The sequence below is a fragment of the Pan paniscus genome, chromosome 12 (genome assembly GCF_029289425.2).
Source record: "Pan paniscus chromosome 12, NHGRI_mPanPan1-v2.0_pri, whole genome shotgun sequence".
NCBI lineage: Eukaryota > Metazoa > Chordata > Mammalia > Primates > Hominidae > Pan > Pan paniscus.
This window is the reverse complement of record NC_073261.2, coordinates 107,837,631-107,861,797: the sequence shown is the minus strand read 5'-3', so window position 1 is coordinate 107,861,797 and position 24,167 is coordinate 107,837,631. Positions and strand designations below refer to the sequence as shown.

At 38.9% G+C, this 24,167-nt stretch overlaps 1 long non-coding RNA gene across 1 annotated transcript in view; it reads left to right on the top strand.

Moving 5' to 3' along the window:
* The window catches only part of LOC117979087 (uncharacterized), a 132,090-nt gene extending 108,575 nt beyond the window's left edge, over nt 1–23,515 (top strand). The window contains exon 4 of the long non-coding RNA XR_004669729.3: nt 19,691–23,515. This is a non-coding gene — a long non-coding RNA (uncharacterized LOC117979087). The remainder of the gene's footprint in view (nt 1–19,690) is intronic.
* Nucleotides 23,516–24,167: the final 652 nt, after the last annotated feature.

The window sequence follows — 24,167 nt, the reverse complement described above, 5'->3', positions numbered from 1 at the left end:
TGCCTGGCTTGTTACCAAAGTAAATAAATCACTTAACTATCTAGTTAATAGTCAAATCTTTATGTGCAAAAATAAAATATAAGACAGGTAATTTTTTCTTGTAAATAATCAGTCTAATTTATTCACTGCTTATTTTTTAAATAATATTTACTGCTAGTTGAACCAACTAAGAAAATAAAAACATTTTCAGTAAATTATAAAAGATATTCTATTTGACACCTATCCATTTAACAAAATAAAAATAAAGTGTAGTGAGGAATATTCTGGCTGCTGTAGTTGTTAGTGGAAATCAAACATTTAATGAAATAGTTTTCTCATTTGCGAAAGTATTTATAACTATTCCAGGACAATTCTCCCCTCACTAACACCCACACGATTCCCACTGAGTGTAACATGTGCCTCTTTGAGGGTAGAATCCAAATATGGTGTCCATTTGAGCTAATTTTCTTCTCAATGTGCTGAGGTCAGATTCTCTTGGACAACCTTATGAATCCAATTGATATCTTTAATAGCCTGCAAGCTTATATACCTATTGATTTAAGCCTGAGGAAGAAATAGAGGAAAAAATATTGCTCACTTAATCGAAAAGTGTGGTTGAAATGCCTCTTGCACCTGGATCAGTGATTTGGTTTTACTGGCTTTCACTTAACTCTTTCTTGTCATTTTCAGATACAACTATTATAAAGAACAACTGTTTTGTTCTGATCATGTTTTTACACATTGCATGTTATCTTCCTCCTAAGACACTTCAGAGCTTTAAAAGGACCATTGGGAACCTCGGCGTAAGGCACATCTGGGAGTATCTTTTGTCTTTTGAATCAACATAATCAAGAAGTATTTCATAATAGGTACTACAGAGTCTTTGAAATGAACTAGTAGGTTATGCAAGTCCTTTGTAAACTCAAAAGTGGTTTTTTAAAAATGTTTTTTTTCAATAGCTTTACAAGTGGTTTTTTGTTACCTGGATGAATTGTATAGTGGCAAAGTCTAAGGTTTTAGTGTACACATCATCCAAATAGTGTACACTATACCAAACAGGTCGTTTTTCATCCCTTACTCCCCATCCACCCTCCTCCCTTCTGAGTCTCCAGTGTGCATTATACCACTCTGTATGCCTTTATGTACCCATAGCTTAGTGCCCACTTATGAGGGAGAACGTGCAGTATTTGGTTTTTGATTTTTGAGTTACTTCTCTTAGAATAACGGTCTCCAGTTCCATTTAAGTTGCTGCAAGATACATTATTTCATTCTTTTTAAGGCTAGGTAGTATTCCATGGTATGGAATTGGTATGGAATACTACATTTTTATGGCTAGGTAGTATTCCATCGTATGGAATACTACATTTTCTTTATCCACTCATTGGTTAATGAGCATTTCGGTTGATCCTATATCTTTGCAATTGTGAATTATGCTATGATAAACATGTGCGTGTAGCTGTCTTTTTTATTTAGTGACTTCTTTTCTTTGGGGTAACTACCCAGTAGTGTGATTGCTGGATGAAATGTTAGATTTGCTTTTCGTTTTTTTGAGAAATTTCCATACTGTTTTCCATAGGAGTTGTGCTAATTTACATTCTCACCAACAGCGTATAAACATTCCTTTTTCACCACATCCACACCAACATCTATTGTTTTTGACTTTTTAATAATGGTCATTCTGGCTAGGGTAAGGTGATATATCATTGTTGTTTTAATTTGCATTTCCTTGATGATTAGTGATGTTGAGCATTTTTAAAAATGTTTATTGGCCATTGTATATCTATTCACGTCTTTTGCTCACTTTTTAATGGGATTATTTGTTTTCTTGCTGACGTGCTTGAGTTCCTTGTAGATTCTGGATATTAGTCCTTTGTCAGTAGCATAATTTCCAAGTATTTTCTCCCATTCTGTAGGTTGTCTGTTTTTTTGTTTGTTTGTTTGTTTGTTTGTTTTTGAGTCAGTGTCTCGCTCTGTCTGGATCACCCAGGCTGGAGTGCAGTGGCGTGATCTCGGCTTACTGCAACCTCCGCCTCCTGGGTTCAAGCGATTGTCTTGCCTCAGCCTCTTCAGTAGCTGGGACTACAGGTGTGTGCCACCAGCTCAGCTAATTTTTTGTATTTTTAGTAGAGATGGAGTTTCACCGTGTTAGCCAGGATGATCTCCATCTCCTGACCTCGTGATCCACCTGCCTCAGCCTCCCAAAGTGCTGTGATTACAGGCGTGAGCCACCATGCCTGGCCCAGGTTGTCTGTTTATTCAAAAGATTATTTCTTTCACTGTGCAGCTTTTTAGCTTAATAAGGTCTCACTTATTTATTTTTGTTTTTGTTATCATTTGCTTTTGGGATCTTAGTCATAAATTCTCTGCTTAAGCCAATGTCCAGAAGTTTTACTTAGGTTTCATTCCAGAATTTATGTGGTTTAAGGTCTTAGATTTGAATCCATCTTGAGTTAACTTTTGTGTATGGTGAGAGATAGAGATGCAGTTTCATTCTTCTACATGTAGCTATCCAAACTTCCCAGAACCATTAATTGAATAGGATGTCCTTTCTCCAATTGATGTTTTTGTATGCTTTGTCAAAGATCAATTGGTTGTAAGTATTTGGATTTATTTCTAGATTCTCTATTCTGTTCCATTGATCTATGTGTCTACTTTTATACCAGTACCATGCTGTTTGGGTAATTATAGCCTTGTAGTATAATGTGAAGTTGGGTAATATGATGCCTCCAGATTTATTCTTTTGGCTTAGTATTGCTTTGGCTATTTGGGCTCTTTTTTGGTTCCCTATAAACCAAAACATATTATTTTTTCTTTTTAGAAATTAGAAATAACAATCTTAATTGTTAATGATGTTGGTATTTTCATAGGAATTGCATTGAATCTGTAAATTGCTTTGGGCAGTATAAAAAATGATGTTGGTATTTTCATAGGAATTGCATTGAATCTGTAGATTGCTCTGGGCAGTATAGTCATTCTTACGAAATTTATTCTTCCAACTCATAAACATGGAATGTATTTCTATTTGTTTGTGTCATTTATGACTTCTCTCAGCAGTGTTTTATAGTTTTTTTTGGTAGAGAGCTTTGATTTCTTTGGATAAGTATATTCCTAGTATTTTTTTTAGCTATTATAAAAGGGACTTAGTTTTTAATTTGATGCTTAGCTTGGGCATTGTTGGTGTATAGCAGTGCTACTGACTTGTGTATATTGGTTTTGTTATCTGAGGCTTTGCTGGATTCATTAATCAGATCTAGGACTCTTTTGGAGGAGTCTTGAGGGTTTTCTAGGTATAAGATTTTATCATTGGCAGACAGCAATAGTTTGACTTTTTCTTTTCCAATTTGGATGCCATTTATTTTGTTTTTCTTGCCTGATTGTTCTGGCTAGGACATCCAGTACTATGTTGAAAAGAAGTGGTGAAAGTGGGGATCCTTGTCTTCTTCCAGTTCTCAGGGAGAATGCTTTCAACTTTTCTCCATTCAGCATGATGTTGGCTGTGGGTTTGTCATGTATGGCTTTTACTATTTTTAGGTATGTTTCTTCTATGCCCAGTTTGTTGAGAGTTTGTATCATAGAGGAATGCCAGATTTTATCAAAGACTTTTCTTTGTCTATTGAGATGATCATATGTTTTTTGTTTTAAATTCTTTTTATGTTTGCTGAGAATGATGGTTTCCAGCTTCATCCATGTCCCTACAAAGGACATGAACTCATCATTTTTTATGGCTGCATAATATTCCATGGTGTATATGTGCCAAATTTTCTTAATCCAGTCTATCATTGTTGGACATTTGGCTTGGTTCCAAGTCTTTGCTATTGTGAATGGTGCCGCAATAAACATATGTGTGCATGTGTCTTTATAGCAGCATGATTTATAATCCTTTGGGTATATACCCAAAACTATCGCAAGGACAAAAAAACCAAACACCGCATGTTCTCACTCATAGGTGGGAACTGAACAATGAGAACACATGGACACAGGAAGGGGAACATCACACACCAGGGCCTGTTGTGGGGTGGGGGGAGTGGGGAGGGATGGCTTTAGGAGATATACCTAATGTTAAATGACGAGTTGGTGGGTGCAGCACACCAACATGGCACATGTATACATATGTAACTAACCTGCAAGTTGTGCACATGTACCCTAAAGCTTAAAGTATAATAAAAAAAATTCTTTTTATGTGATGAATCACATTTATTGACCTGCATATGTTGAATCATCCATGGAATAAAACCCAGTTTATAATGGTCAATTTTTTTGATGTGCTGTTGAGAAATTTTGTGTATATATTCATAAGAGATACTGGTGTGTAATTTTCTTTTTTTGTTATGTTCTTTTCTGGCTTTTGTATCATGGTGATACTGGCTTCATAGAATGAGTTAGGAAGGATTCCCTCCTCCATCTTTTGGAATAGTTTTAGTAGAATTAGTACCAATTCTTCTTTGTCTGGAAGAATTTGTGAATCCATCTGGCTCTGGGCTTTTTTTTGTCAGATTTTTAAAATTTTTAAAAAATTCCTGAGTCAATCTCACTGCTTGTTATGGTCTGTTAAGTGTTTCTATTTATTTCTGATTCAAGTTAAGGGGGATGTATGTTTCCCAGGGTTATCCATTTCCTCTGGATTTTCTAGTTAGTGTGCAGAGAGCTGTGGTATTTATAGTAGTCTCAAATCCTCTTTTGTATTTCTGTGGCATCAGTTATAATGTCTCCATTTTAATTTTTAATTGGGCTTATTTGAATCTTCTGTCTTCATTTCCTGGTGAACATAGATAATGTTGTTTATCTTTTCAGATAACCACCTTTTTATTTCATTGATTTTTTGTTTTGTTTTGTTTTGTTTTTTGATTTCAATTTCCTTTGGTTCTGCTCTGATCTTCGTTATTTCTTTTCTTTTGCTACCTTTGGGTTTGGTTTGTTCTTATTCCTCTAATTCCTTGAGGTGTGAAGTTAGGTTGTCAACTTGTAATCTTTCAGACTTTTTTAATGTAGTCATTTAGTGCTATAAACTTTCCTTTTAGCAGCACTTTTGCTGTATCCCAGAGGTTTTTATAACTTTCATCACTGTTATCATTCATGTTATTAATTTCATTGTTAACCAAGAAATCATTCAGAAACATATCATTCAATTTCCATGTATTTGTACAGTTTTCAGGGTTCCTTTTCAAATTTATTTCTAGTTTTATTCCACTGTGGTCTGAGAAGATATGTGATATGATTTTGATTTGTTAAAATTTATTTGTTCCAGAATGCAGTATAAGTCCAATGTTTGTTGTCTTTCTGCCTCAATGATCTGTCTAATACTGTCAGTATAGTGTTGATGTCTCCCACTATTATTGTGTTGCTGCCTATTTCTTTTCCTAGGTCTGGTGGTAATTGCTTTATAAATCTGGGAGCTCTGGAGTTAGGTGCATGTATATTTAGGATTGTTATAACTTCTTGTTAAATTGATCTTTTTATCATTATAAAATGATCTTCTTTGTTTTGTTTTACTGTTGATGCTTTAAAATGTGTTTTATCTGATATAAAAGTAGCTATTATTGCTTGCTTTTGGTTTCCATTTCTGTGAAATATCTTTTTCTACCCCTTTACCTGAAGTCTATAAGAATCCTTATGTATCAAGTGTGTTTCCTGAAGACAGTAGATATTTGATTTGTGGTTTTTTAAATCCATTCTGCCAATCTGTATCTTTTAAGTGGAGCATTTAACATTCAATGTTAATATTGAGATGTGAGATACTGTTCCAGTCATTATGTCAATTGTTACCTAGTGACTTTGTTTTCATCATTGTGTTATTGTTTTATAAGCCCTCTGAATTTTATGCTTTCAGGAATTTCTCTTCTGGTGTATGTCAACCTTTTGTTTCAAGATTTAGAAGTCCTTTTAGCATTTCTTGTAGGACTGGTCAAGTATTGACAAATTCCTTCAGTATTTGCTAATCTGGGAAAGACATTTTTCTCCTTAATTTATGAAACTTAGTTTTTCTGGAGACAAAATTCTTGACTGACAGTTATTCTGTTTAAGGAGACTAAAGATGTGATCCAAATCCCTTATGGCTTGGAAGGTTTCTGCTGAGAAATCTGCTGTTAGTCTGCTGTTAGGTTTTTCCTTTGCAGGTTGTCTGATGCTTTTATCCCATTGCTCTTAGAGTTCTTCCCTCCAGATTGATTTTAGATAGCCTGATGACTATATGCCTTGGTGATGTCCTTTTTGCAATGAGTCTCCCACAAGTTATTTGAGCTTCTTGTGTTTTGATGTCTGAATCTCTATCAAGACCAGGGAAGTTTTCCTCAATTATTCACTTAAATAGGTTGTCCAAACATTTTGGTTTTTCTTCTCTCTCAGGATCGACTATAATTCTTAGGTTTGGCAGTTTAACATAATCCCATATTAGTTGGATACCTTTGTTAATTTATTTTAGTTATTTTTTCATTATTTTTGCCTGATTGAGTTAATTCAAAAGCCTTGCCTTTGAGTTCTGAAATTCTTTCTTCTACTTGGTTTAGTCCATTGTTTAAATTTTCCACTGCATTTTTTTTTTTTTGAGACGGTGTCTCGCTCTGTTGCCCAGGCTGGAGTGCAGTGGCATGATCTCAGCTCACTGCAAGCTCCGCCTCCTGGGTTCACGCCATTCTCCTGCCTCAGCCTCTTGAGTAGCTGGGACTACAGGCGCCTGCCACCACGCCCGGCTAATTTTTTTGTATTTTTAGTAGAGATGGGGTTTCACTGTGTTATCCAGGATGGTCTCGATCTCCTGACCTTGTGATCCACCCATCTCGGCCTCCCGCATTTTTTTAATTTCTCTAAATGTGTCTTTGATTTCCAGAAATTTTGATTGAGTTTTTTAAATGTCATCTGTTTAGAAAATTTTTCATTCATATCCCAAATTTTTAACAAACTTTTTAATGTTGTTTTTCACCTTTGTCTTACATCTCCTTGAATAATGTAATAATCAGCCTTTTGAATTATTTATCTAGTGTTTCAAAGTTTTCATCTTGGCTTGGGTCCACTGCTGGAAAGCTAGTGTGATCTTTTGGGGGTGTAATAGATCTTTATTTTTTTCATATTGCCAGAATTGTTTTTCTGGTTTCTTCTCATTTGGGTAGACTATTTCTTCTAATTATAATTGAATTTGTTTTTTATTCAACTGGGTTTAAAAATTTTTTTTCTACTTGAGAATGCGACTTTAATGTTTATAGTTTGTTGTCACCTAAGGTTGGCTCTGAGTGTTTTTATTGGCAGAAACTCTGTATGAGTTCTTGGATATAGAGAATCTTTGTATGATGGCTTTCTCAGATGCTGGTTATAGTAGGTATGTACTGGATATGTGAGCAGGTTCACTGTCTCCTGTGCGGCTGGAATGGCAGAGGTCTAATAAAGCTTATCTTCTTCCCCAGTGGAGTGCATTTTAAACTTTTTTTTTTTTCCCCAGTATCTTACTTGCTGGGTTGAACAGTTCAAAATTTAGGCCCGTAGGAGTTGCCCACAGGTGGGCAAAACAGATGGGTAAATGCAATACCCCAATGATGGGCAGAAGTGGGCAGAGGTCTCAGCCTTGACGGAGGCAGTTGGGGAAGCTCTCAGTGAAGTGCACTGTTCTTTTTAGGGGGAAGTGAGGGAGCCACCACAGCTGTCCTTCCAGACCAGCAAGAAAGCAATCACCAGTCACACTCCTGAACTGGTGTTCCAGTGATTCAGTCAGACAGGCACCTCTTTTCATCTACAGAAATGCTGATGTTCCACATAGATAGGGATTGTGTGACCTTGAACCTGGAGGACACTCCTCCTGTGGAAATACAGTCACCCTGAAGTGTTCTAGAAAGGCTATCTACAGATGCATACATGCTGAACTCCTGTGGGAGAAGCCCCAACTCTGTCTGCAGTGGTGGGTGAGGGGTAGAAGTTTCCTTCTCTAAGACCCTTCATGAACACTGAGGCTGCCTGACTGTTGGGGTAGAATTGCAGACTTGCCCCATTGAGTCCAGCACTGCACCTTTGCTTCGGCTGAAAGAAACATCCCACAAGAGGAAAGGTCAGAGACTGAAGACCTACAGCCTGGTTTCTTCAGTTCCATGTAGTGCTCCCTTAATGTGATGCATTCCCCCTTTTTCTAGGAGTAGCAGTCCCTGAGGCCAGACTACTGTGGATCCTGCTGCTATTCTGGGTCTCGCTGCCCACTGGGGCTGCCATATTTAGGCTGGTGCTGGGGAATGTCTGCAAGGGACTCGATGAGGTGACCTGTCTTCTAGTCTCCCAGTAGCAGGTACAAGCACCACCTCTCATTGGGGGAGGGTGAGGAATGACGTATACTCTGAGATTCTGAGATTTTCTTTATTACCAGTAGCCTTAATGTGTTGGCTTTCTCAAATTCCAGCAGTAGTAGTAATGAACTAGGTTCATGGACAAACTCAAGACCTCCTGGTTAGGCAGGGTGATGCAGGCAATGGCAATACCTGAGGTCATGCAAAATTTTTTTTCTTCCTAAGTGCTATGCTATTGTGCCTGAAGATGCTGTAATGGGCTCTGCTGGGTGGCTTCCAGCAAGGAGGTGGAACCTGCAAAGGAGCACTATCTGCAGTGGTAGCTGTGGAATTTATGCTTGCTTTATGTTACCCAGGGGAGGTACTCTGCTGTCTCGGGCAATGCGGTGAGGGTGGAGGGGATGGTCATGGAGCTCCCAAACATCCCTGTCCATTGTATTATGCTGCTAGGGCTGCTGGAGGGGCAAAGCCAGGTGGGAGCTGGGTCAGGCAAGTCATACTCTGGCTCCCCACATATGTGTGCAAGCTGCAGCCCCAGTGGTGTTAACATGGCAGGTCTCTGGCTGCTGGGGTAATGTTCTAGAGAGAAATACAGCTGCCTCAGATACACAAAATAATCCTTATAGGGAGTGGTGTGTAGCAGGTGGAAGTATGCCCCATTCAGCTCCTACACACTTGTCAAGGCAGGTCTCACACCCATAGTGTTCTGCTAGCAGCAGATAGCTGGGTTCCAGGCAGCCTGTACTCAGAACTCAGAACTATCCCAGGCCATAAGCATTCCAGACGAAGACAGAAACTGTGGCTTTCAGGCCACGCCCCTCCTGGTCTGCCCATGAAGTAGGGGCATTGAGCTCCTGTGTGCATGACTGCAGCCACTTCCCACTTGCTCTTCAGTTCTGGCCAACAGAGCGCATCCCCACTCAAGACTATATCACAAATCTCAGTTGGAAGCTTCTCTCAACCATTGACCGCTGCCTGAGTTAGCTGACAGACTTCCGAGAGGTCCTCTAGTAGGATCAAGAATGGCTTCCCTCCATCCCTGCTGGATTCTGGGAGTGCACACAAAGCATGTCCCAATGCTGTTCCTTCTTATATACTCCCTACTACTCACTAAATCAGCTCCAGTGCTAGGTAGGGTTAAGGCCTTTCTACTTAACCTGGATTTCCTGGCTCCCCTGTGGGAGTGTGTGTCACAGAGGCTCTCTCCCCTTCTCACACTCTGAAGACTCACAGTTTTCTATCTGGTTCACAGTGAAGGGTACTGCCTGCCATTTGTTTCAAAGGGTCTGTGGTTTCTTCTTAGTTTTTCTGTTAAATTCCCATGGTTCTTCTTGGAAAAAAGCTAACATTGTGAATCTCTACATACTACTGTGTCTTTCCAAGTAGAAGAGGCGTGCTAACAATGCCTCCATCTGCCGTCTTGGGAAAAAAAACAAAAAACAACAACAACAACAGAAACCTGAAATGTTTTAAAGATGACAAATGATAGCATCCTTATGCATTGTTCTGTGATCAAAATAATTGATAGTTAGACATTACATTGTTTAGCAGTGCATAGCACATAGTAGATGTTCATGCATTTTATTTTTTTTAATAGACGTTTCTTTGTTGTTTTTGTCACGTCAACAAAACCCATCTGATAAATGGCTTTAGTTTGTCACCATTTTCCTGAGCTGCCAAGCTAAAATTTGATGTTCTTACTTTCTGTTAACCAGAAATATGTTAGAAGAGAGTCTGGATTTGTCCAAAATCCACAGCTGTGTTTCAGCCTTAAGGCTGAAGCTTCTACAGGAAAGTTCTGCAGTTTTTTTAGTGCAAAGACTTGCAGAGTTAACAAACTGTCATTTATTTAAAAACCAATCTGTATCTTGGAGATCGAATGTTTCAATTTTAATTGCTTAAATGTATAAAGAGAAGGGAAAATTAACAGTATTAAAAATAGAATTCTCTTTCCCATTCTTTCCAATTTGCCTTTTTTAATAAAGTTAATTTTATGAAAATAATTTGAATTATATATGGTTTTTAACATTAGGATACTATTACATTTGCAAAGTGTCTCATCAATTGCTGATTAGAAAAACTGGGTACCTGAAATTTTAAATACTCTTTATGAGACTGATAGATGGAAATGAAAATGTATGTTTATTTACATATGTGTTTCTTGGGGCCAGAAGCTGTATCACATACAAAGCAGTTTTTCCTTTCTGGAATCTCACTGTGGGACATTGTGGGAAATAAACAGTGGAAAAAATATATGGACTGTTCTGTGTTTCCCTTTGCAAGGTAAAGTGAGTTGAGTGGAGATCCCCAGTTGGTGTGATAAGGACTAAGATGGGGAAGGGGTAGTCCCTGGTGGGATTGAAGTCAGGTGTTGAGAGCAGGGGTTCATAACAAGAGTGCTTGGTACAGGATGAGGCTGGCTGGATGAACTGGTAGATTGGTAGATGGCCTTGTCTAAAGGCCAAATTAAATTTCTTCTCTGTCCCTTTCTCAAATCATAAAAAAAGTATTTGGATTATGAAACTGGCCATTCTTCTGTATGCCAGTGTTGAAGGGACTATTCAGTCTGAAAGGGTATCCAGTGAGAGGGAACAAATTCATAACATTTTAGAACAAAACTAAAGTCTAAATGTGATTGTATAGATGCATAATCAAGTTTAGAGAATTGAATACTCAAATACACATACACACACAATTAATTTCTTCACTAGAGAACAAGTAACACATCATCTATTCCACTTTTAGTGAGACTGACTTAATGAGGTTGATACTGAATTGCAGTGCAGCTTTCATATAAGAAAGGGAAAGAGAGAACACATGTGTATTCAGCAGGTACTATATACTTAGCACTATGCTGGCCAGTTTACCAGTGTTATTTTATTTTATTCTTATAATGAGCTTGTGGTTTATGAGGGATGGGCAATGTCCAGTTACGAGAAGAAAGGAAAAGAAGCTAAAAAGTGTTGCTCAAATTCAGATGGCAGGTAGTTTTCAGATCCAAATTTGAGTCCTAGACTTAATGCAACCAAAACTAAGGGAATTTAAAAGCTTGGGTGAAGACTTTAAAAAATATGGTAATGTCTTTAATAGGTCTCAAATATGGTGTTCTTGCTTGTGAAATCTTGAGATAGTCACATTTTACCTCTCTTTATCTGGAAGTTTCATTAGTGCCACTGATGAAAACATATGATTTATATTATCTCATTTTGCAGCATCAGTACTCGGAGTAGAGCAGCAATCTAGAAGAGAATTCTTGTGAAAATGCAAAGAAAAATAGTAGAAATTAGGTGTGTTTATGTGTTCATACATGAAGTTATATAAGATTTAATGCCCTCATAAAGACGTACATTGTCCAATTTGGTCCTGTTTTCCTAGAGCTTGCACTGGCACGAATGTAGAGTCTTTTATAGGATTGTGAATGGGAGTGGTATCTAGTGTCATTCAGAGGATAATCTGAATCACTCATTGTGTTTAAAAGAAAATAGGTTTCTTTAAAATAAATATTTATCACAGATTTCCTTACACCAGAAAATGATTGTCTACCATGTATAGTAACTGATATGCTTTGGCTGTGTCCCCACCCAAATCTCATCTTGAATTGTAGTTCCCATAATCCTCATGTGTCATGGGAGGGACCTAGTGGGAGGTAATTTAATCATGGGGCAGTTACCCACATGCTGTTCTCATGATACTGAGTGAATTCTCACGAGATCTGATGGTTGTATAAGGGGCTTTTTCCCTTTTTGCTCTGCACTTCTCCTGGCTGCTGCCATATGAAGAAGGATGTGCTTGCTTCCCTTTCCACCATGATTGCAAGTTTCTTGAGGCCTCCTCAGCTTTATGGAACTGTGAGTCAATTAAACCTATTTTCTTTATAAATTACTAAGTCTCAGGTATTTCTTCATAGCAGCGTGAGAATGAACTAATACAGTAACCTTTGCTTATTTTGCTGCAAATCTCCTTTCTCACCTGAAGAGTTAACCAGTAAGCGTATAGAAACTTTCCTGGAACCCATCCTTACTCCTTATTGTTGTCATATGTGATTGCAGCTTGCCCATTCAGATACCTTCTGTTTCTCCTATGAGAGAATCCTATGTGTGTATCTATATATGTGTGCATGGACATAGGAAATTGTAAGTAGTTAAGATTTCCTCTAGCATGTAGAAATTTTCCATTATCCTTACTCAAATGTCTTCCAAAATTTGTATATCAAAAGGCATGCCTAATTTTTAACTTTGCAAAGTAGAGTGTCCTGTAAATGACCTGTATGTTATTGCTTCCCTAGTGCCTAGAGGAATGTGTGACAAATTGAACGGGGTAAGAGATGTGTGATAAACTCAATTTAATGTGATGTTCTCTGTGGTCCTTTCGAAGCCTAACATTCATTGATTTATTGATTCAGTGGTTTAATATGTATTTGAGTACTACTACATGAATCATACTGTTGTAGACAATGGGATGTAACAGTGAACAACAAATGTTCTCCCTCATTAAATTTGCATACTGATAAGGAGAGATGGATAATAAATATACAAATGAATAAATAGGTAATAGAAGTAGTGAGCCAGGGGGTGTGATAAATGTTGTGAAAGAAAGTACAGTACAGTGCAAGGCACAGAGTTGGGGTCCTTTTTTTAGATAGGATAGTCACATGAAACATTCCTGATAAGATGCCATTTGAGTAGATAACCTGGAGGGAGTGAAATGTTAAGTGAGGCATATATTCACAAGGTAAGCATTGCAGGCAGAGGAGAGGCAAAAGTGAGATAGTGATTTGGGTTTGAAGAAACAGCAAGCCCACAGTGTTCCAGGGCAGAGCAAAGGAGGTAGGTGAGGAAGTTGGGAAGTGGAGAGATGTAATTGGAGTCCAGCTCACACAGGGTTTTGGGGGCCAGGATAGGGACATCAGAAAGCCATTAAAGAATTTTGATCATAGGCATATCAAGATATTGACACTCAACAGCAAAAAAGGAGTCAATTTGACTGTATAATAATTTAAAGATATAATTTAAATATATATTTACAGGATCTCTTTGATCACTTTGTGAAAAATATACATTTGGGATCAAGTGTGGAAGCACGTTCGGTTAGGAGTGTTGGAAAAAACCTGGGTGTGCAATGATGGTTGCTTGAACTAGGGTGGCAAAAAGTGCTTTGTTTTTAGAAATACTTCAGTGGTAGAGTCAAAGTAATTTGCTGACAGATTGGACATGAAGTATGAAAGAAGGAAAGGAGTCAAGGCTGACTCTAATTTTACGGGGGTGAGAGTGAGCTGCCACAACTTGAAGAATGGAATTTTTATTTCCTAAGATGGGGAATGCTGTAGGAGAAACTGGTTGTAGGAAATGAGCAGGTTAAGTTTGGAACTTCTATTATAATTCAGACAAGAATGTTAAGAAAACCGTTGGAGACTAGTGTTCTATGACATCTGGACTGGCATTATACTTCGAGAGTCAACAGCATGTAGATGGTGTTTAAGTCTGTGGATCTGGTTGGCAGCACCAAGCAAGACAGAGTAGAAATAAAAGGGATGAGATCTTAAGACTGAGCTTTCACATGCTTTAGCATTTAAAAGTTGCAAGGTGACAGGAGGGACACAAAGAGACTGGAGAATAAAAGCAGCCAGTAAGCAAGCATCAACAAGGCGTTTGTTGGTGACAGTTGAAAGTAGCTGTTTTGGTTGATAGTGGAAACAGCCTGATTGGAGTGGAATAAGAAAAAATGGGAGGAGAGAAGAAGGGATCAGGATTATGACTATTTCTTCTTAATGGTGTTATAAAGAGAAGGATAGAAATCTGGTGGTGGCTAGAGGGGATGTGGGTCAAGGGAGGAGTCTGGGTTCTCTCTTTTGTTTCTGATTTTAAGATGGCAAATGATTTGACATGTTATATAATGTGGAAGGGTCCAATACAAAGTGACAGCAGTAGAGATTTATATGTGTGCTTTTTGATAAAACATTTCTGTTGACTTTCCATAAAACAGATGGATTTTGGCATTAGGGTGCCTCCTGGTCCATGGTGGGTGGGAGTTCCCTTTGCACTTTGTAACAGAGTCAGCACTGTGACAGAAACTCACACATCACTCCATTTGCTCAGCTAATAAAGAGGGCAATCAAAGGCCCATGTGGTCACAAGGTAGGCTGGTACGATCAGAAAAGGAGATTTATAGACTAAAGTGAACCACAATATTAAAAGGTCACAAATAACATTTCCCTGTTGCATGTACTTTCTGCATATCCTAAGGCCCTGCATTTTTGGCTGATTTTAGATAATTCATTTGAGTATGGTTATGAGCTTTTGTGCTAACCCATGATCGATAACCCCTGGGATAGCAGAATCCCAGGTGTGTGGAATGAATGGCGGGCGGGGCGGGGGGTGTTAGGAGGTTCCTACTGAAACCTATAATTGAAAAGGGTAGAGCTCAAGCCTGGCCAGGGCAGGACAGTGCCTCTTGCTGCTCCAATGTTCTAAGACTTCCTCTGGCACTGATATCCTGTGGTTCAGTGACTGCAGAAACCAATTTTCAATAACACAGAGAAACTGTTCTTCTCCCTACTTAGGAAACAGACCTGTGGTTTCTTCTATGTTGGGTGTATTGTAGCTGTCAAATTTCTCCTCAGGAAATTTAACCCTTTTTGACTTTCACCTCCTTTAAATGTCTCCTTTGCTTCAGATATCTTGTCTAAGAGAATGTTCAGGTACCTTCAGTCCTATGGTTTTCTGCTAATTAAAGATATTTAGAATCTGTTATCAATAGAGGCTAAAGTTTACTTTTGCCCAATCTATAACATAAAACAGTTTTTTACATTTCTATATGTGTATCTTGTTGAAGATGTGTTTAGTTTATTTATAGAAACTTTCTTTTCAAATATTAGAAGCACCTGTTTTTCTAGAAACAGCCATCTTATAGTTAAAGTAGGTTGATCAGAGTCTGGGCAATATTCTGGTAGTTAAGTGATTTGTATCCACTTTAAGTTTAAAAAAAAAAAAACGCTGCATTTCCTTATGCTCTTGATCCACTTCTACACTAAATATAACACTGGCAAGTGAGGATGGTGATGAAAAGAATCAGTGGACCGTAGCACTGAAAGAATTCCTGGCCACCCCTGGCTGCCAGGTGGACCTAGCAATCAGAGACATAGAGATAGTGTTGTTTTTTTTTTTTTTTTTTTTTTGCTTGTCCTTATTTGTCAAAAACTTTAACAGTAATAATTCACTTTCTTATCCTAAAAAATTAAATAACAAAGGACTATTCTCATTATCAATTAGGAAGCACTAAGACACAAAGCATAATCATGAAGATATTTGGGGAGCTAGGATCTCCATAAAAGTGGAGCTAATCCCAGTGTTTTCCTTTGATTACTTTTGGTACCATTTAGTCCACTTACTGTATCATCTTGTAAATTGCCCTGAACAGTTTTTCATCACAAAAGCAGTTACATTCTCTCGCTATTTGACACAAAGTGTAAAGAGAAAGTATTTAAAATGTCAGGCTACTTTGGTATGTTATACCACAAAGGATGGAACAGATGTTTTTAAATAAACATCAGCCCTGGTTGTGGGTTGTTGAGACACTGAGAGAGCCTTTTTCAGAAGCAGGGGCAGCTCATGAATTTAGAGGAGGCTTAAACACTGTACTTTCACATAAAGCCATAAAGAGTTGGCAGAAGTATCAGGGATCAATGAATGGGCACAGAGCTGAGCATGTTATAACTCAAATTGCCAATAAAAACGTCAACCTTGAATCTGAAGCAAATAGTTTTGTAATTCTGAACTGAAAGCATTTTTTAATTGCTTTCGAATGGAAAAACTTCATATAATTTAATAAAATTTATCTCCTTTATAATCAAGAAAGCCATTATTGCAGCAAAGGGAAGTGGAGGATTTAAATGTCATTCCTAGCATCTAATTTCCCAGCTCTTTTATTGGGATGTTATTAAAACAAAACCAAATGGACTTTGCTACATCCATAAAAGCCAGTCAAGCAACAAGAGTTCATCTGGGCAGTACAGAATCATGAAACAGGGCCCATGGCTGTAGCCAGGCTGGTGTGGGGTGAGACATGTCCTGGAAGCAGGTGTGATATGTCAGGAGCAATGTTTTGGCATTCTGGAACTTGTGGAGCCTAAAGAGCAGCTGGATGCAGGGAGAAGCATGCCAGGGACAATGGCTGTCTTTGTACTCTAGGGATCTATTTGGTTCTTTAATGCATGTTGTGAATCAACTAAATGCTTGGAAACAAATAATGGTAGGAATCTGCTGGGGTCCTAGACAAGGGCTGATTGGAGAGGGCTTTTTCTTTGCTGAAAAGCAGGGCCACCAGCTTGCTAGGTAGATACTTGGGTTCATCGTGTAGACCTATTGAGATAAATTCTAGGGCTAGCAGGAGGGCAAAACCGCTTGTGGATGATGGAACTATTTACAGTAAAACAATTACCAATGAAATAGAAGGTATCCAGGCACCTTTGGCTGTGAGGAGAGAGACGTCATTACTAGGATGGCATAGAACGGAAGCTAAGCATGTTTAAAGTTCTAGGTATTACACAGGGTGCCTTACTGGTAGTGGTAGTCCTAGTAATAAATAACATTTTCTAAGAACCATCTGCCAGCCACATGCTTAACAGTTTGTATATTTTGTTTGATTTATAATAATCCTCTGTGGTCTTATCCCCATTTCACAGATGATTCTAAAGCCCAAGTTTGTTCAATGTTTTCTATTCCCTGTTCCATGCTCTCTTTCATGGGTGCCGTGGAGCATACAGTGCCAGCATACAGTGCCAGCTTGGTTTCCTGTGAAAATAAACAGCATTACCTCCCAGTTTCAAAATACTATGGACATATATAACTGCAGGACAGTTCTTTGGGTGGCCTTAGACTGATCCAGTTCCTCCCCCGATGCCCCCTCTTTTTTTTGCGTGTATTTCTCAAGAATAACTATAGACTGTGCTGGGAATACAACATTATCAGATAAAAGGGGAGCCCGATAGCCTGGGCTCTGATCCAGCCCCCTCTTCTCACCCCAAAACAGGATGTTTTCAGTGTTTTAGCCCACTTGTCATGTAACCCCTGGGTATATATAATCTTAAGCCTGCTGTCTGTCAGAGTTCCTTATCTGTGGTGCAAGTGGGACACACACAGTTGAGACTTCATCCACCCCAGGCAGCTTTCTGAGCCTTGGAGGGTCTGCTCCCAATGACTCCTGGGCTTCTGTTGTTCATTGCTGCCTACTGTAAGTGGTAAACCTGCTTCATGTAACTTGTTGCATATGGATGTGTTCTGTTTCCCTGGATTTAGACAAGTTGGTAACCAGTCCACTGTGAACTCATTTCATAATAACCTTTACTAAACAATCGCAAAACTATGATTCTGCATTCAAATTTCTATTCTAGGCACAGAAGTTATGTAGTGAGTCCAAAGATGACAAGTCACATCTATATCTGTAATGGAGTTTGTCTTACACACCTCTGAAGTTAAAGAAGGAAAGGGAAATAATGAGTATAAAAAAGTCTCTATTTTTTGTTTTTGTTTTTGTTTTTTTGAGGTGGAGTTTCATCTGTCTCCAGGCTGGAGTGCTGTGGTGCAATCTTGGCTCACTGCAACCTCCGCCTCCCAGGTTCAAGGGATTCCCCTGCCTCAGCCTCCCAAGTAGCTGGTACTACAGGTGTGCCCCACCAGGCCTGGCTAATTTTTTATATTTTCGTAGAGATGGGGTTTCACGATGTTAGCCAGGATGGTCTCGATCTTCTAATCTTGTGATCTGCCCGCCTCGGCCTCCCAGAGTGCTGGGATTACAGGCAATGGGCAAAAACATCCTCCAAAACAAAAAACAAATTGTTTTATGCTTGACCAAACTGTATGTTCTGTGTATGGCACTATGATAGCAAATTTTGGGTCAGGAAAAGCCAGTAAGAAAGAGACCACTTCTAAGCATGTGGCCAAAGAATCACAAATGTGTGTGTGAGTGTGTATATGTGTGTGAATTTAATAGCACCATTAAGGGTAATTTAAAAAATAATAATGAAAGACAAAGGAAAGCATCCACAATCTCATCAGCTAATAATATTACTGTTTTATTTCTGGGTTAATTCACATTTGTCCATATTCTGACACACTTATATAGTTACCATTATGAGCAGAAATCTTGGCAAAAATTTGGGGGGCAGTAGTAATAGTGATATCTGGAAACAGATGTCCTGGCCTTATCATTTATGAGCTTGGAAACATTTCTGAACTATTTTTCCGTTCAGATTACTCACATGTAAATGGAAATAATATTAGGGCTTGCCTCATGAGGCACCTGAGAAAATGAAATGAGAAAAAACATTAAGTACTCGGCATAATATGGAGCACATAGTATGCACTCATCACAGGTTGGCTTTCATTACTGTTTGGTGTTCATTCTTCACAGAAATCATGTTTTAAATGTGCCTTTACACTACTTAAATGTGGTTAACAAAGTGAGGGAAGTTCATTAATAACCAAAACCACTGATATGGAGATCATGTGGTTGTAAAGTGAGGACGACTCAGAAGGCACCATGAGGCTCTTGGTCTCTTCCATTCCGGTGTCTTAAGTCAAAAAGCATAGGGTAAACAAAGATCCAACCCAGGCCACTCAGATGAAACCTATCTTCTAAATTAAAGTTTTTGTATGAGAGAGCTATAATCCAAGTGCCAGAAATCAGGCTTTACTTCTATTTTGAATCTTGACTCTAACATACCTAAGTGCACTGTGAAATTTGGGCAGGTGACAACGTATTCAGCCTACTACTAAGGTCTCTAATAATAGAAGTTGTATCTAGCAGGGTTGTGTGAAAATTAAACAAAAATTAAATGAGATACAGGTGTTGACAAGATTGTGGAGAAATTGGAATCCTCATACAGTGCTGGTGGGAATGGAAAATGGTGCAGCCACTTTGGAAAACACTTTGGTAGTGCTTCTAAATATTAATCATAGAATTTCTATATCACTCAGCAATTCTGCTTTTAGGTGTATACCCCAAAAGACGCAAGACACTCTTCCTTTTCCTCACCTCAAGCAGAAGGAAGGGGTCTCTTTTGGAGCCATGAGCTGTGCAGCCTGGCATTAGGGCCGGAGTGATGTCATTACTCCCTTGGCTTCCCCAGCTGGTACCTCAGTATGTCACATGCCCCCCAGTTCACGGTCTGTCAGCCTAGTTCAGCCCTAGGACTAGCCTATGAGTTGCAGTCTTTATGGCTTAGACCGCCTTTCAAGTTTACTTAGAGACCAAGAGCACTTTGGCCGCAGGTGGTGAGGCTTGTGGACACTCAAGTTCAGACCTTTGAAATTGGCAATTTCCCTCTGGCTGAGGCTTGTTTAAATGCTCCCTCTGTGGGCAGTCCTCAGCTGAGTTTGATCTGGTTTTCCCTTTGGCTCTAACAGGACACAGCTGAGTTTAATGCCTCACAATTGCTGTGTTCTTCTTTCTCCCAGTGCCCAGAGATGCTGTCTGCACCACACCACCACTGCTGGGGTCGGGGAGTGGAGTTGGTGATTCAGGAATGTTTTCCTGTTTCTTCAGTGCCTCTTTCAGTGATATGAAGTTAAAACCAGGTACTGTGAGTGCTCACCTGATTTTTGGTTCTTATGAATGTGTTTTTTTTTCTGTGTAGATAGTTCTTAACTTGGTGTGCTTGTGTGGGGGATGATCTGTGGAGCTTTCTATTTCATCTTGATCCGCCTCTCCCCAAACTTGGGCATATTACATGTGGGAAAATTCTATTATTGTACTCTTGAGTGTAAAATGTGGTTTAAAGGACCCCAGAATTCTTTTCAGCTGTGTAAGTTATTTAAAATAACGTTTTTATTACAGATAAAATTAAGCAAAGTGAAGACAAGTGATTTTTGTTCTCTAGTATCTTGTAGCACTACTGTGATGTGTTTCTCTGCAAAGTTGCTCTTGATATCTATATAGCTAATCTTTCCAACTCTTCCTTTACTGTTTCCTAGCCATGTATTTAGCCTTTCTCTTTCACTCACCAACACAGGTACTAGTGACCTTCCTACTTAAAGTAATGCTCAAAAATGGCCAATGAAACTGTGACACAAATAGCAACAGCAAAGCAAATCTAAAAGTAATAGGCTGTCAGCGACTTGAAATATTCTCTCAAGATAAAAACATGTGAGGGGAGCAAGATGGCCCACAGAATGATTCCAGGATGGTGGGGTGGATGGATCACAGATAAATCTGGCAAGGTTGAACCCTTCTATCCTCGCTGCAGGAGGCCAACCCAAAGCCCTGAGCTGGGACCTATGCTCTCCTCTTCTGCTTATTCTGCAGGGCTGCAACATGTGTTCTGTGCTCCATATTTCACCTGAAAAAAAGGAGGCAGGTGCCATTAGAAGCTGGCTATAAAATCCTTTGAAACTACATTGTAGAATTCCAGAAAGTGAGTTCAGAAATATTAATCCAGCTCCCACATTTACTGAAGGGGATACTTGGGATCAGAAAGGAGCTCTTTAAAGACATGGACTCTTTAGATTGTGAGCTCTTTAAAGACAGGGATTAGTCTTTTTTGTAGCTCTAACAAATACGTAGCACCTCACACAAAGCGTATGCTCAGGTACACATACCTTGAGGTAACAGATGCCCAGTACTTAAGGAAAGTGTTAAGATGAATATACCCTTGTAAACCCCACACAAAATGTAACCACAGAAAGAAACTCTCATTTTTCAGCAAGCTTTACTTACCTATAGAGTTTCACAGAATGCAGCTAGGATTTCAGTTGGGTTAGGAATGGCCAGAAATGCCCAGGTGTTCTGGCTGGTGCCCTTGGATAAGCCCACAGATTTTCTGGGGAAATTTAATCACGTTGACACCTACCTCTGGGACCAGGTGGGCTTGTGGAATTTTCTGTCTAACAAAGTTACATTTAGCATATTAATATGGATTTTGAAAAGTGTATTCTAATGAACTGTCAGGAAAGCCAAGATCAGCTAGGCCACTGTTATCCAAATCCAAAGGGTGTGAGTGTGTGTGTGTGTGTGTGTGTGTATATATACATATATATAAGTGTATATATTTTTTTCTTTTCATTGTGAGGCATCTGGAATGTAGCAGGAAATTTTGAAGCCATGGGATGTTATATTTTTTGTTTTTTTCCCTTTTTACATTGAAAGCCAAATTATGACAATTTGGGATTTCTGGAAATAATATTTTACAGTAGTAGTTTTCTGCCCATTTCAACTATAATTTCAAATTCTCTTTTTGCTCTCAAGGGTACAGTGATGAATGGTCCCAGCTGTGTAATTGTAGTTTTGGGGTTTCTCAGGAGATGGCACTGGATCCTATAAAGGCTCTGTCTTAATGGTGGTACAAGAACCTTGGCATGCCCACCTCCTGCATGTGCTTTTGTTCATGACAACATTGCACATTCGGGGACAACATTGTGTCCCCGAACTGTAGGCATGCTCCCTATTTTGTATCAGAAGGAAGGTAAGTTTCCCTTCCTGTATGGGACAGAGACCTAAGCTGGGAGGTTCAGGAAGTTTGAGGAAGTGCCCAAACTTCCACTACTGGGGACAGAGATTGGCCTGACACTACTTCTGCCTGGAGAATTCTATCCTTCCCCATCCATCTGATTCTTTCCTGTCCCCTTCAGAGCTGGCACAGAACACATTTAATAAGGATACAGTTCAAGGAGAAGGACTGCCCTAGTCAAAGGGCTTTTCAGGAAAGTGGCCCTACTCAGACCCCTTCTACAGCTTTGGAATCAGCACACGCGCTGTCAGCACCCACCTGCATATTGAAAGCGTATTGAAAGCAGCCAGGGTGGCAGCAAGGGGGCGCCACAGCAGATACACGCAAGTCCCCATTCTGCATCCTCAGCCAGAGGTAGCAAACTGGCAGCTTGCTAGCTGGACCTGGCCTCAGGGTGTTTAGTTTGGCTCTCCCAGAGTTGGCCCACACAGTGTTTTATATTTGATTTATTTGATTATAAAAATGGGGAGATATCACATAAATGTGTAAATTTCCAAAATCTTTTGAAAAACACTTGGGAAATGCTTGGCTCTTTTCCCTTGATTTGCAAAAAGTCTGTAAAAGAGCAGGTTTTGCTACCTTTTATAGAAGCCTGGTATGATATCGTGATTTAGGATAAGAAATATATATTTTGGTCTTTGTTCCCAGTTCCTGAGACAGGGCACCTAGTTCCTTGGAGTGTTCTGGGTGATATAAGCATCTTATTTTTTTTTCGAATGAAGTAACTGTTATCAACAGAAAGACCAAGCATGATTAGAAGCTTGGAATTTTCACCCCACTTCCCATCCTTCATGAAGAGAAAGGGGCTAGAGATTAAATTAATAATCAATCATGCCTATGTGATGAAGCTGCCATAAAAAGTATTGAACTACAGGGTTTAGAGAGCTTCAAGGATGGTGAACAAGAATACATCCATGTACCAGAAGGGTTGTGTACCCCTAAGTACACGGGCACAGAAGTTCCTACACTCAGGACTTTTCCAAACCTTGCCCTATATATCCCTTCATCTGGCTGTTGATTGGTATCCTTTAAAATATCCTTTGTAAAAAATAACAGACACAAAGACTGATGAAACAGAATAGAGAACTCAGTAATAAACCCAAGCATATACAATCAACTAAATTTTGACAAGACCACCAATAAGGCAAAAATGGTGAAAGGATTCAACAAGTGGAAATGGGAAAATTGGGTATGTACATGGAAAAGAATGACACTGGATCCTTAAATGGTATCCTACACAAAAATCAAATCAAAATGTATTAAAAACCTCAATATAAGATCTAAAACTGTAAAAATTCCTGGAAGAAAATATACAGAGGAAAACCTTCTTGACATTGCCCTTGGCAATTAGTTTTTGGATTTCACAACAAAAGCTCAGTGAATAAAAACAAAAATAAATAAGTGGGACTATATCAAACTAAAAAGGTTCTCCAAATAGCAAAAGAAAAAGACAGCTTATGGTTTGGGAGACAATATTTGCAAACTATACATCTGATAAGAGATTAACTCCCAAAATATATAAGGAAGTCACACAATAGCAAAAAAAAAGTTTAAAAAATGAGCAAAAATCTGGACATTTTTCTGAACACATAAAAATATCCAACAGGTATACAAAAAGGTGCTCACCATCAGTAATCATCAGATAAATATAAAAACCACAATGAGATATAGTTTCACATCTGTTAGCATGGCTATTATCAAAAAGACAAGAGATAGCAAGTGTTGGTGAGAGTCAAAATTAAAACTCTTGTGACCCAGTGGTTCCTTTTCTGATTATATGCCCAAAATTAATGGAATCAACACCTTGTAGACATTTCTACACTCTGATGAGCATCACAGCTTTATTCACAATAGGCAAGATAAGGAAACAACATAAGTGTTCATCAATAGATAAATGGATAAAGAAAATGGTATCTGTCTGTCTATCCATCCATCCATCCATCTTTTTTTTTCATTATTGTACTTTAAGTTTTAGGGTACATGTGCACAATGTGCAGGTTTGTTACATATGTATACATGTGCCATGTTGGTGTGCTGCACCCATTAACTCGTTATTTAGCATTAGGTATATCTCCTAATGCTATCCCTCCCCCCTCCCCCCACCCCACAACAGGACCCAGTGTGTGATGTTCCCCTTCCTGTGTCCATGTGTTCTCATTGTTCAATCCCACCTATGAGTGAGAACATGTGGTGTTTGGTTTTTTGTCCTTGTGATAGTTTGCTGAGAATGGTGGTTTCTAGCTTCATCCATGTCCCTACAAAGGACATGAAATCATCCTTTTTCATGGCTGCATAGTATTCCATGGTGTATATATGCCACATTTTCTTAATCCAGTCTATCATTGTTGGACATTTGGGTTGGTTCCAAGTCTTTGCTATTGTGAATAGTGCCTCAATAAACATACATGTGCATGTGTCTTTATAACAGC